The sequence below is a fragment of the Heloderma suspectum genome, chromosome 1 (assembly GCF_057233095.1).
Source record: "Heloderma suspectum isolate Gila_16-S chromosome 1, 16-S_ref, whole genome shotgun sequence".
Lineage (NCBI taxonomy): Eukaryota > Metazoa > Chordata > Lepidosauria > Squamata > Helodermatidae > Heloderma > Heloderma suspectum.
Window position 1 is genome coordinate 165,555,165 of NC_139458.1, and position 14,339 is coordinate 165,569,503.

Here is a 14,339-nt window from a genome sequence, read left to right on the forward strand (position 1 = left end):
GGTGCTCTGTTCCAGGCCCATTTCACAGGGTAGGGGCGGGGGGCTTCGTTCCACCACGGATTTCAGGGGGCTGAATGCACTGGCATTTGGTCTCACTGAGATCTGTGGTGGAATTCTCTGACCTCCCTAGTTTTCGCCCATAAAGGTGCCAGCTAGCCACTGGCACAGTCAGGGCCCGTCCTAGGTTTCCCCTTTGCAGATATTTCAATAAATGTGGCCCAATTTCAATCCAAGCTTTGTTGTCTGTCTCTTCATTACCCTGTCTCTGCTCACAAAGGTGCTTCCAGATGAAGTTTTTGATGGAATAAGCATAAGCCATTCATTAAAACTGAATGTATGGAGTTGAAAATAACTGGTTGAAAAGCCACTGAATGGTTAATGCATGTAGCGAGTTGGGATGCTGGTTTTGATTTCACCTTTGCTTACTTACCTTGCCTGCTTTAGTTGTAAGAAGATGCCTGTTAATATTAAGCCACAGTTCTTCTTTAAAGCTTACAGTTCTGTTCTGTCGTGTGGCCAGACAAGACTTACTGTGTAACAGCTTTTAATGTGCACCTTCACACAATTTTATGTGGGGTCCAGATGAGATTGTGCTGCATTTGCAATCAGCCCATGTTTTCCCAATGCTGCATTCTGTCTTTTTTTCTTACCCAAAAAATCCAGTCGGGGGAAAGAAGAGTGGAATGGCATCACAAGGACTTTGGAGGTGAAAATATCCTAAGGCAGGATAGGAAGCAGGGTGGGAGCAGTTGTTCCTGGGGAAGGTGGTGGTTGTGTGATTTATGCCCCTCCTTTCTTGATTGTTTGTGGTGCATTTCCTGTTGCAGAGCCACTTTGTCTCTTGCAGCTCTGCTCCTTCCCCCCTAACAAGCTTTACTTTTTGCCTGTAATCTTTATTAATAACGTGCTCATTCTTTTTATTAAAATGAACACATCTGGAATGCAGGCTCTACCTCTGGTTCTTCATACCAGCACTAGTCACTTAATTTATCACTTCCTCAGCTTGTTTCCATCCAGAAACAAGCTACACTTGTCCAACCCCATACTGAAAGTGCCTGTTTAATAACACAGTTCAACTTTGCAGGTTGCTCAATCTTTTGTAAAAATGTATTGATGTCAGTGCAATTCTGATGAAACGGAATTGTGCAAGTACTATTTTAAGAACAGAAAAGAAGCGAAAGATTGTGTTGCTGCAAGAAGCCCCTGCACTTGATTTTAAAAAGGAAAAAAATGACTGCTTTAAATTTATTGTGCCCTGCTAAGTTCCTTTCCTAGCTGCCTGCATCTAGACTGAACCCTCTCCGTTGGAAGAACAAAGTGGACAGATGGAGCCCCAGAGCGAACGTTGAGCAGACTCAGCTACCCCATTTTTGCCCTGTCTACACGGAAGGAGACCCCCGAGAGGGCCCAAATTGGCAGAGACAAGGCTCTGCCTGTTGCTTGCAGAATGGCATAAACCCCAGAGCTGGCTTGGGCTGCCCTAGAAGTTTCTCCACCACCAAGTGTGCAAGAGCTCTGTAAGCATATTCAGGGCTCATTCACACCAGGCTTTCATCCTGCAATTGAGATTGCTCCTTCATGGAAGTTTCGGGCTCTTTACATGACGCTGTGACCCTTTCGTGACCCTCCTGCACCAAATGCCCTTTGTTCCGTTTTTAAATAGATCGCAGATAACAAGCTATCAAATCACCCTGTTGTGTTCCGCTTCAGTTTCCTCCATCAAAAGAGTAAAAGCAGCAAGAAGAGGAGGGAGATCAATGATAGATAATGGAAGTCTCAGATATGGGGAGAAGGAGTGGGGAGGTGAGGAGGGGGGGAAGGGAGCACGTGAAAAAGGGAGTCAGTGGTGATCCTGCATTTAAAATGGAAGAAGAAAGCCCCATTTGAAATGCAGGATTTTAGGCTGGTGTACAAATGCCCTCAGCCAAATACAATTACAGAACGCTTTGCAGTTCTTCCTGCTAAATGTGTGAAAATCTAAAAGGCAGCCAGGAAGATGGGGACACCGGGGGCAGAGCTTACATACACACCAACATCACCTACGCACTTTAGCTCTACTTGTGTGCAGGCAAACACCTGCACAGGGCTTAAGTCTCAATATTTTAGACCACTGAAATATTTCTGTGGTCTTGTCAAATCTCTTTTTGCTTTCCTCAGAATTCACTCACTGGGCATTTTGCTCGATCAGGAACCTCCACAATAACCTTTAAAGTTTCACTTCAGTCTAAATTCAGTGGTGATTTCAGTGGCAACCCTAGCTAAAACATGGTCAGCCTCTGAGTCATTCTTCAAGGAGACAAGCATTCTTTTTCAAAATGGCTGATATGGTGTATCTTACTGAGACCTGGGTGGGTGAGCTGGGTGGGGTTGACCTGACTTAGCTCTGCTCCCCTGGGTACTCGGTACAGCACCAACATAAGTTGGAGGGCCGGCAGAGGGAGGAGTCACTGTGGTTCATAAACCCTCCATCTCTATCACCAGGAAACCACTCCACCATGGGGCAGGCCTTGAGAGGCTGCATCTGGTGCTGAGCCATAGAGACAGACTGGGGATGCTACTGGTGTACTGCCCACTCTGCTACCCGGCAGCCTCCCTGACTTAGGGGGCAGAGGTGGTCTCAAGTACGGTGAGGAACCCAGGACAGGTTCTGAGTGACTTCAACTTCCACGCTGAGGGTGTCTCTGAAGCTCCAGCTTGAGACTTCATGGCCTCCATGACAACCATGGGGCTGTCTCAGTTTGTCGTCAGCCCAACACATGAAGCAGGGCACAGCCTTGACTTGGTTTTTGCTCCAAGCTGTGAGATGCATAATCTGAAAATTGGGGGGGGGGGTGTTCAAGTAACCCCACTGTCATGGTCAGATCATTTCCTGGTGAGATTTGAACTCATGGCATTACTTCCCACCAGCAGGGGTGGGGGTTCCATTCGGATGGTCTGCCCCAGGAGACGGATGGAATCTGATGGATTTCTGAATGCTCTTGGGGAGTTCCCAGTGGAGAGAGCTGGTGATCCAGCTGAGGCCCTAGCCTCACTGTGGAACAGTGAGATGTGGAGGGCCATTGACTTGATTGCACCTGAGTGCCCTCTCCAGTGCTGTGGATGCTGTTCTGCTCCCTAGTATACTGCTAGAGTGCAATCGGCATAAGTCTCAAAGTGAAGATGACTGAGCATGCTCTAGAGCACATAGGGCACCTATTGTGTCATGGTGCAGGCAGCAAAGAAGGCTTACTTTGCTGCCTTCATTGCATCCTCAAGTAGCCATCCAGTGGAGCTCTTTCAGGTGGTCCAGAGGCTGTTAACACTCTCCCCAGTGAATGGGGCCCTGGTCTCCTCAAGGCCCCGCTGTGACCTTTTTGCATCGCACTTTGAGGACAAAATCGCTTATCTCCAAAGCAAACTTGATGCTGTTGTTAGTGCAGTTCCAGTCGAAGTGCCTGACACCACCATCTGCCCAATTTTGTGGGATCCATCTCAGTTGTTGCAGCCTGATGACATGGACAAGGTGCTTGCAGCAATGAGACCAACCACGCGTCCTCTCAATCCTTGCCCTTCCTGACTAATGCAAGCTAGCCAAGGGGGTACGACTGGGTGGGTCCAGGGTGTGGTGAATGCTTCCCTTTGAGAAGGGGAGGTTCCTGCTGTCCTTAAGGAGGCAGTAGTGCAACCACTCCTGAAGAAGCCCACTCTGGACCCAATGATATTAGACAAATACCACCCAGTTGCAAATGCCCCCTTTTTAGGGAAGGTTCCGGAGAGGGTAGTGGCAGAACAACTGCAGGCAGTCTTGGAGGATGCTGATTATCTAGACCCATTTCAATCTGGGTTTCAACGTGGCTATGGGGCTGAATCAGCCTTGGTCAACCTAATGGATTATCTTTATCAAGAGAGGGACAGGGGGATTGCAACCCTGTTAATTCTGCTTGATCTCTCATCGGCTTTTGATACCATTGACCATGGTATCCTCCTGGATCAACTCCATGGGATGGGTCTCAGAGGGACTGTGTTACAGTGGTTCTGGTCCTACCTGAGGGAATGATTTCAGAGAGTAACACTGGGTGACCATTCCTCAGCCCCTTGGCAGTTGAGCTATGGAGTTCCGCAGGGTACCGTCTTGCCCGAATGTTATTTAACACCTATATGAAGCTGGGAGTGGTCAGGGATGTACGAAAGTCACTTACCTTTTTGACAGGGTGATTCGCAGTGGGGGGGAGGTGCTCCACACCACACCTCCCCCCAAAATCCTAATCCGGCCGGCTCTGCTCCGCAGAGATTCTGCAGAGCCACCGGCCGGGGCCACCTGCAGCCGGACATCCGGCCACTGGGCAGCCTTCCGGAAAAAAAACTCTGCGTACGGCGAGAAAAAAAAGGAACGCAAATAGCGCCCACTACGCAATTTGCATTCCCCTTTTTTTCACCGCAATAGCTTACATAAATATTTACGTAGGGTAAAACAGCGAAAAAAAGGGAACGCAAATGGTGGCCGCCGAAGCCACCGCCATTTGCGTACGCGGGTGTGTTTTTTTAGCTTGCTGTGATAGGCTACGTAAATACGTAGCCTATCACGGCAGCCTGGCTGGACACAAATGGCGGCCACAACAGCGGCTGCCTTTTGAGTCTGCAGCAGCCAGCTGAGAGACCAGCTGCCGCTGCCGCTGGCGCAGCCACCGCTGCCGCCGCCACCGCTACTGCCAGAACATCCACCCCAGGTAAGCTTCATCCCACGGGGGATTCTTCAGAATGGCCTTCATCCCACGGGGGGAAGGCCATTCTGCCACAGGTTTCGGGGGGCCGAAAGCCAGTGCATTTGGCCTCACTGAAATCCATGGTGGAATTCTCTGCCATCCCTAAATGGCGGCTGCTACAACAGCCGCCATTTGCATTCCTGCCAAGCAGTGATAGGCTACATAAGTATTTTCATAGCATATCACGGCAAAAGACAGGGACAGAAATGGTGGCCGCTATGCCATTTGCATACCTGCCTTTTGCTGTGATAGGCATAGGCTAAGTAAGTATTTATGGCAAAGAGCAGGGGCTGCCATTTGTGCCCCTGCTCTTTGCCATGATAGGCTATATAAGTATTTACTAGGGATGGTGGAGAATTCCGCCACGGATTCCAGTGAGGCCGAATGCTCACTGGCATTCAGCCCCCGGAATCTGTGGCGGAACGGCCTCCTGCCCCCCCGCCTGCCCCGCGGAACCCCCCAGGATGAAGCTTACCTGAGGCGGATGCGACGGCTTCGGCGGCGGCTTCGGTGGTGGCGCGGCGGCGGTGCGGCGGCGGCAGAAGGTGCGGTGGCAGGGGCGGCAGAAGGTGTGGCTGCAGAAGGTGTGGCAGCGGGGGCAGCAGCGGCGGAGGTGGCAGGTGCAGCGGAGGGGCAGCGGAAGGGGCGGCGGCAACAGAAGGGGCAGCGGTGGGGGTGGCAGGGGTGGGGGCGGCGGCAGCGGTGGGGGCGGCACGGGCGGAGGCAGAAGGTGTGGCAGCGGCAGGCAGCAGTGGAAGATGTGGCGGCGGGGGGCGGCAGGCACGGCAGCGGCGGTGGGGGCAAGGTGGGGGCAGAAGGTGAAGCGGCGGGGGCGGCGGCGGCCACTGCTGGGTGCAGCGAATGCAAATGGCAGCAGCTACGGCGGCCGCCATTTGTGTTCACTATTTTTAGCCGTTCTAGCCCATGTAAATATTTACGTAGGCTAGAACGGCTAAAAATAGCCAACGCAAATGGCGGCGGCTATAGCTGCCGCCATTTGCATATGCGTTTGTGTTTTTTTACTTTGCCATGATAGGCTACATAAATATTTACGTAGCCTATCACAGTTAAGTACAGGGACGCAAACAGTGGCAGCTACGGCCGCCGCCATTTGTGTCCCTGTTGCCCAGTGGCCGGATGTCCGGCTGCGGGTGGAGCCGGCCAGCGGCTCTGCAGAATCCCTGCGGAGTGGAGCCGGCCGGGCAGGATTCCGGGGGGAGGGATGGAACACCTCCCCCCCCATCGAGGATTCTGGGGAAAAGGACGGAGCACCTCCCCCACCACCGCAAAGCATATCCGCGAAACGGTAAGTGACGTTCGTACATCCCTGTTATTTACATAGCCTATTACGGCCTAATGCAGGCACGCAAATGGCGGCTGCTACGACGGCCGCCATTTGCAGCTGCAGCAGCCCGGCAGCGGCCAGAAGACAAGCCGGAGCCGCCGCTGCCGCATTTGCTGCCACATCCGCTGCTGCTGCATCCGCCGCCAGGTAGGTCCATCCTGGGGGGATTTCGGGGGGTGGGGAAAGGCCGTTCCACCATGGACTCTGGGGGGCCAGATTCCAAAGAATCTGGCCTCACTGGAGTCCATGGTGGATTTGTCCAGCATCTCTACCAAGACGGAAGTACTGTGGGTGAATGGTTCCCGAGTCCGGGAGATAAGCTCATTGCCTCTTCTGGACGGGGTCACACTCTCTCTGAAAGATCAGGTCCATAGTCCGGGGGTACTCCTATAGCCATCATTGTTGCTGGAGGCCCAAGGGGCCGCGGTGGCTCTGAGTGCCTTTTACCAGCTTCGGCTGGTTTGCCAACTATGGCCTTTTCTAGACAGGGATAGCTTGGCCACAGTAGGGATGTGCAAAACCCCCTTACCTGGCATCCACGGGGGTCCGCAGGGAGGGAGGCAATCCGTTCCTCCCCCCGGAATCCTTGCCAGCCAGCTCTGCTCTTCAGCAATTCTGCAGAGCCGCTGGCCGGCTCTGAAGTGCCAGCGATACGGTTGCCATTGCCGTATCACTGGCTGGGCGGATTAACTACAGACACAAATGACGTCCACTACACCATTTGCAGCTGTAAAGGTCTTAGTTTAAGGTAAATGCAGCCGTAAATGGCTGCATTTACCTTAAACGAAGGCCTTTATGGCCGCAAATGGCATCCCAGACACCATTTGCGGCTGTGCCGCAGTCAATCTGCCCAGCCAGCGATATGGCAATGGCAGCCGTATCACTGGCACTTTGGAGCCGGCCGACAGAGAGGATCCGGCCGGCAAGGATTTCTCCAGGAGGCAGAGGTAAGTCTTCCAATCCTCCATGGACTCCGGGGGGGGGGGGATTCTTTTGAATCTGGCCTCACTGGGGTCCGTGGAGGATTTCTCCCCCATCCATAGGCCACAGTGGGACAAGTGCTAGTAACCGCAAGACTGGATTACTGCAATGTGCTCTATGTGGGGCTGCCCTTAAGGTGGCTCTGGAAGCTGGACCTAATGCAGAACACAACAACTTGGCTCTTGTCGGGAGATGCCCCTTTCCAGCATGTAACTCCTTTGCTGAGGGAACTGCTTTGGCTGCCTATTCCCCACTGGGCCAGGTTTAAGGTTTTACCACTTGTGTACAAAGCCCTAAGCAACTTGTGACCAGGATACCTGAGAGAGCGCCTTCTCCCTCACCAACCTACCAGGTCACTGAGGCCATTGGAGGGCATGCTCCTGGTGGTTCCACATGGACCTATGACCTGATTGAAGTCCACCAGCAGAACAGCCTTCAGCGTGGCAGCACCCTTTTTTTGGAATTCCCTGCCCCTGTAGGGAATGTTGTTTCTGGTGCCTCCTGAAAACAGCACTGTTCCAGGAGTAGGGATGGCGGAGAATTTCTCCCCGAAACTTCGGGGGGCCGAGCGCCAACGTGTTCGGCCCCCCGAACAAGTTTCGGGGAGAAATCCTCCAACCCCCCCCCGCACCCCGCACCCCCCCCCCCAGGATGTGACTTACCTTTGCCGAATGTCCCTCCCGGCGGCGGGTCCGGCCGGCGGTTCGGCGGGTGTTCGTGCGGGACGGGAGCAGCAGCCGGTCTTTCGACCGGCTGCCGCCGCCGCCATTGCAATAAAAGAAAACAAAAACAAAAACGCCCCCGTGATAGGCTACGTGACGATTAACGTAGCCTATCACGGCTAGATTTGCAAAGTCAGCCGTGATAGGCTACGTAAATCGTCACGTAGCCTATCACGGGTGACCTAAAAAAAAAAAAAAAAGCGCGTACGGATAGTGGCGGCCCCCATAGGGAGCCGCCATTCGCGTTCCTTATTTGGTCGCTGTAGTCTACGTAAAGATTTACGTAGACTACGGCGAAAATAAGGGCAACGCAAATAGCGTTGCCCTTATTTTTGCCGTAGTCTACGTAAATCTTTACGTAGACTACAGCGACCAAATCAGGAACGTGAATGGCGGCTCCCTATGGGGGCCGCCATTAGCGTACGTGCTTTTTTTTTTTTTTAAAGTCACCCGTGATAGGCTACGTGACGATTAACGTAGCCTATCACAGCTGACTTTGCAGATCTAGCCGTGATAGGCTACGTTAATCGTCACGAAGCCTATCACGGGGGCGTTTAAAAAAAAAAAAAACTTTCGAGTTCGTGGCCGGGCGAGGCGGGAAGCCTCCTCCCCGGCCTGAATTTCGGCCGGGTGAGGCGGGAAGCCTCCCCCCCGGCCTGAATTTCAGCCGGGGCAAGGCGGGAAGCCTCCCCCCTCGGCCTGAACTTCACGGGGGGAGCAGCGAAGCGTTCCCCCCACCGCGAACAAGCTTCGACGACAGGTAAGTGACTTTCGTCCACCCCTATCCAGGAGGTATTCCTTAATTGACCACTTATGGTTTTTATTGATATTGTGTTTTTAAACAAGCATAATTTTAATGTGGTGTTTTATATGTTCATTTTGTTTACTGTTTTAGTTCTTGTGTTCACTGCTCCAAAATCTGTTTTAGATTTGGAGTGGTACATAAATATTGTAAGTAAGTAAGTAAATAAATAAATAAATGTCATGGAAATGAAAGAGGACATTGAAGTAAATTTTAATTCTATATAGTGAAAGATATAATGATCTTTATGTTCCTAAAAAGGAAGTCTCAGTGATTAAATATGTAATCATTATAACAGCATGATTTTAAACACTGAATAAAATACCAGCTGGACCCACCTCAGGTGCCTAATTCTTGTGGAGAATGAGAGTCCAGTGAACAATTTAATTTCAAAATTAATAGATGGTTAGAATAAAACCAGGGACATCTAAATCATCATACATCAATAAGAAGAAAGGTGAAAATGCCTTAAATATGTATCCATAATCTATGTAACTTGAGTTGGAGAATGAATATATTAATATATTCATTCTCCAATTCTAGTTACATAGATTATGAAAACACATTTAACGTATTTTTTACCTTTCTTCATATTGATGCATGAGGTTTTAGACCTCCCTAGTTTCATGCTAACCACCTATTTATATTGAAAACATTGGCTTGTAAACAAAAGGCTGGGCAAGACAAGATAGATTTTGTTTAATTAAGCCAAAACTAAACAATCTTAAAGTATGTCCCAAGAGATGCTATTATAATTCATATTAGAAATAGCAAAACCATGTGTGGTTGTTATGTTATATTAACTAATTAATTAATTCAAAATAATAGACAGTGATCTTAAGTTTTCTCTTTTACAAAAGAAAAAGAGTATGTTCATGGAAGACAGCTTAGTAACTTACTTGGGAACAGCAGCTTTGAATTAATGGAGATGTCTTATGCAACAGATTTGATATTTCTGTGGCATAAACTAGACATGACCTAATGCCAATTGCTGCTACATGAGGGGTGCTGATAATAATCAGGATCACAAGAGCTGTTGAAGGGGTGCTTATCCCTTTACTCTCCTGCTGTGGTCCTGACAAAAAATTGCCTCTCAGAACCTGCTATTTGTATTTGGAAGAAATCCCCCATTGGCGTCAACAGGGGATTTCCTCCAATGCAAATAGCAGTTCACAGACTTGTCAGCAGGAATTTGATGTCCCGTTCTGGGCATCCCACCACATGAATATCCATTTCCTATGACAATGGGGTGCTTCAGGGATAGCAAGCTAAGGCCGAGTTCAAACATTTGAGAATATGGGAATCACCCAAATTCTTAAAAAGCACAGTTACTATTGGACATACACCATATGAATATAAATGTATAGGCCCTTCGCTATATGTTCTGTTGCAATGCAGTGTGTGTGTGTGTGTGTGTGTGTGCGTGTGTGAAAGAGAGAGAGAGAGAGAGAGAGAGAGCGTGAAGTTTAACTGCACATGCAGGAATCTAAGCTAAAAACATTGTGGACCAGCCTTAATGTTCCTTTGAGGCTTCCAACGGAATTGGAATGTTCAATAGGTTTGTCACTGCATTAGAGTCTCTCTCTGGGTGAGTGCAGTATAAGACTATTTTGTTGTCTCCCTGGGACTAGTTGTGCTGTTCAATGCTCTGTCCCCTGCTGGATCACCTGTATCAGGTGTGGGAAAGGAGGAGCAAGCAACACAGCTGCAAGCAACATTGCATTCTGAGATGGGAGCAGGGAAGAGGTTGCCTAGGTAACCAGCTTCAAAAGATGTGTTCACTCAATATTTAAAAGAAATGGCTAAATGTATTGGGGTGCATATCTTTATCAGAGGCATCGACAGTTTTCCAAGCCCTGCATCCTAGACATAAAAATGAGAGTGCAATGGAGGATAGTTAATGTTATGTATTAGTTTCAAGCTAAAGGCGGCAGGAGGTCTCAGCTAACTTTATTTGGAGACCATTTATAAGGGCAACAAACACAATAAGGAGACCTACTGGTCTTTGATAGATGCACACATACGAAAATGAAAACAGACGTTCTACGAAGACAACTTTCACCTTGAATATCAGGGTGAGGGGTGGGAGGAATTAGACCAAAATTACCTTGCAAATGTTGAGTGGGGAATGGAAACCTCCATATGTTTTGAGGGCAGGAGCCTACCTGGCACTGAGGATTTTCTTCTTTCTTTTACATGGGTTTGCTGATGATGATGCAGCATCATTCCAAAGGGGCATTGTAGTAACACACATAGACTTCACATTCTCGAAGCCCGATATGGTGGAATAGTTTTACAGAACTATTCCATACACCACCATTAGCAGGGGAAGGTTTGTAGCAAGCTTGAGGCATGTGTTTCTTTAGCTTCTCACAGCGGAAAAAATACTCCAGAGTCTTGTTTATATTATTTTATCTGAAGGTTTTCTCATTTTTGTTTGTTTGGTAGTTCGGTTAAAGTCTAAGCTTCATGTTCCCATTGACCTGTCTGATTCCTGAAATAATTTCTTCTGGGCATATTCTTTACTGAACATGGTTTACTGCCTTCAGACACATACTCCATTGCTTCTAAACAATTCTGACTATACTTGTATTGTATTTGTATGGGGCATTGTTAGCTAAAATGTAGCTGAAGCAGAAGACCTATTTAGCCATACTGGAATACTAAAAATTCAGCCCTTTGACTCCACAGATGCATTAATTTGTAGGGAGGATGAATGCTGCACATGGATTTTCAGTGATGCCTGTTATATGGCCTGCATACCTATTTGGTATACCAAAGGCGTGAAGGAGAAGTTGTCACCAGGCTGAATGGTGTCTTTGCACAGCATGCACACATTAATTCATTCACACGATAAAGTTGCTTTTCCTTGGGGATAAAAAAAATGGTCTGAATTTATGTTAGGTGAGTCAACACATTTAGCTCTAGGTCAGGCATTGACTGGATGCAACAATAATAGCATCAGTAAATTATGTCTAGTCCAGTCTCTGTCACATATCTAGGGATGTATGAAAGTCACTTACCCGGTCTGGCAGCTTTTTTCGCGGTGGGGGGGAGGCGCTTCGCTTCTCCCCCCAAAGTTCAGGCGAAGGGGTGGAGGCTTCCCGCCTCGCCCGGCTGAAATTCAGGCCGGGGGGGAGGCTTCCTGCCTCGCCCGGCCGAAATTCAGGCCGGGGGGGAAGCTTCCCGCCTCACCGGGCTGCGAACTACGAAAGGGGGGGGGGAAAGACCACGTGGCCGTGATAGGCTACGTAAATTACGTTACGTAGCCTATCACTGGTGACTTTGGGGGAAAAAAAAGCGTGTACGCAAATGGCGGCGCCCATGGGGCGCCGCTATTTGCGTTCCTTATTTGACCCCCGTAGTCTCCGTAAATCTTTACGGAGACCACAGCGAAAATAAGGACAACTTTATTTGCGTTGCCCTTATTTGACCCCTGTAGTCTCCGTAAATCTTTACGGAGACCACGGCGAAAATAAGGACAACGTTATTGTAAAATATTGTAATTGTAAATATTACGTTGTGATTTCCTCCGTAGGGGGGAATCCCCCCGTTGCTTCCGCCGTACTCTCGGAAGGTGGATTGCCTTGGCCAGAACTTTTCCACTATTCTCGTAATTATTTACGTATTTTTCGTTGCTGCCCGAAATATGTTTCCCACTTTCCCGCCTTCTGTGTGCTCCCCCACTGTCTTCTTTTCTCGGACAGGGACAGGGATTTTATTAATTTCTGTGTATTTGTGCTTAATGATCCTCGCGTTTACTGGTCTTGTTGTTAACCTAACCGCCTCACACAGTCACAATAAAAAAAAAACGGGGCTGCAGCTCCGCTTCCGCAAAATCTGTCATCAACTTCCTGCTAACTTCCTGAATGTCGTCTGCATTTGCGCTTGCGTCTGCGTGGGGATTTGTGGGTGGAGTTCTGTGGTGTGGTGGTGGTGGTGTGTTAGTGGTGGTGCTTGCTTATTATTGGATTTCCTCTGTTGTTTGTTCATTGTTGTGGTTTTGTCTGGTCTGTGTGTGTGTGTGTAGTTCTGCATTGTGGTGTTTTTGTATGGTTTGGTCTGTGTGTGTGTAGTTAAGTGGTGGTTGTGCACGTGGCTGTCTTGGTGTGTGTGTGTGTTTGTGTGCAAATTGCAAAATGGCAGGAGGTGGGACCATGAGGAGACTGAGGCCCTCCTCAGCAACATTAAGCGCAGCGAGGCGGTGGCAGTGCTGTTTGGCAGCTCCTCCTGCCGCAATGAACTTTATTGGGCCCAGATAAAGAGGAGGATGGAGCGAGCGGGCCACTATCGCACAGTTGGACAATTGAGGTCCAAATGGAAGGCGCTCAAGCAGTCCTTCGTCAGAGAGGGGATTGCTGCTGCCGAGCGGAGGGCACCGCTGTCCAACCCCCCCGCCTACTACTGGCGCATCCGCAGAGTGTGGGTCCAAGCAGGCCGGCCCCCATTTTTGCAGAGGTATATGCCTGGTAAGTTATAGTTATCCCATCATCAAGCTCAACTAAATATGAAGACAAGGATGTGTACCGAAAATGAAGCTATCTCTTTGTGGTCTCTCTCATGGAGAAACAAACAAATCCTGACATTTTTAGCCTGCAATCCTATGCTTGCTGAACTTGGACAGAAAAAGGTCCCATCATCTTCCAGCCACTTTGGCTGGTTGAAGAAGGGATGCTGGGAACTGCGTTGTTTTTCCCTGTACAACCATATGCATAGGATTATGCGGGCCTGGCTACTACAACTCATATTACACACTGACACACTGTCCATTTCCAGGGAAATGCTGCTGCTGCCGGTCTCTGCAGTGCACACAGGGGGACTGGCACCAGCCCAGCAGCAACAGGGCCAGCCTCTCGGTGTCGTCTTCCTTCTTCATGTAGTGATTGCTGAATTTTTGCACCCCACCCACCCCACTTTCTACCAAGACATTGGCACTCCAGTCAACTCATGAGCAAGTGTTCATCTGAGACCTTGGAGATCTGGGTATAGTCCACTCAGCCATGGAAGCTTGCTGGGTGACTTTGGCCCAGTCAGAAAGCCCCAGCCTACCTCAGTGTTGTTGTTGTGAGCATTAAATGGAGAGGAGGAGGATAATGTGAGCCGCCTTGGGTTCCTTGCGCTAGGAAAAAAGGTGGCATTTATGCAATGCATCACTAGAATGAACAGATACCATGGCATTGCAAATGTAGAAGTGGGGTGACTAGAAGTGCAATCCTGTGCATGTTTACAGAAGTCCAACAGTCCCCATCACACCAAAACTGTCAGTACTATATAATCTGCCTCCCTAATTATCCCCTCATCATTAGACATTGTGGTGGGAGGACAGAATCAGTGGTCCTTATGGTAGTGGGGATGGTGATAGACAGATCAGTGACTGTGGTTTTGTTCAATTACCACATATATAAAGGCATTCATTCTGTTACTGTGACATCCCACAGCTGCGCATCGTGCCTTGCTGGTGGAGGAGGCACTGAGGGCCGCGGAGAGGGAGAGGACAGAGGAGGAGGAGGAAGAGGAGGAGGAGGAGGAAGAGCCAGCAGCAAGAGGAGCAGCATCTGTGGAGGAAGGCCACCCTTCTTCCATAGATGAAGCCCCTCCTCTTGTGATCCTGACGCGTCTGATAAGAGACGTCCGGATGCTCAGGAGGATCTGTAAGTAGTACTACAGAATGGCACCTGACCTGAGCTAACAACTCTGCCTGCAAGATGCATATTACCATTGTGCTTTATTCTTCTCCTTCTTTCTAC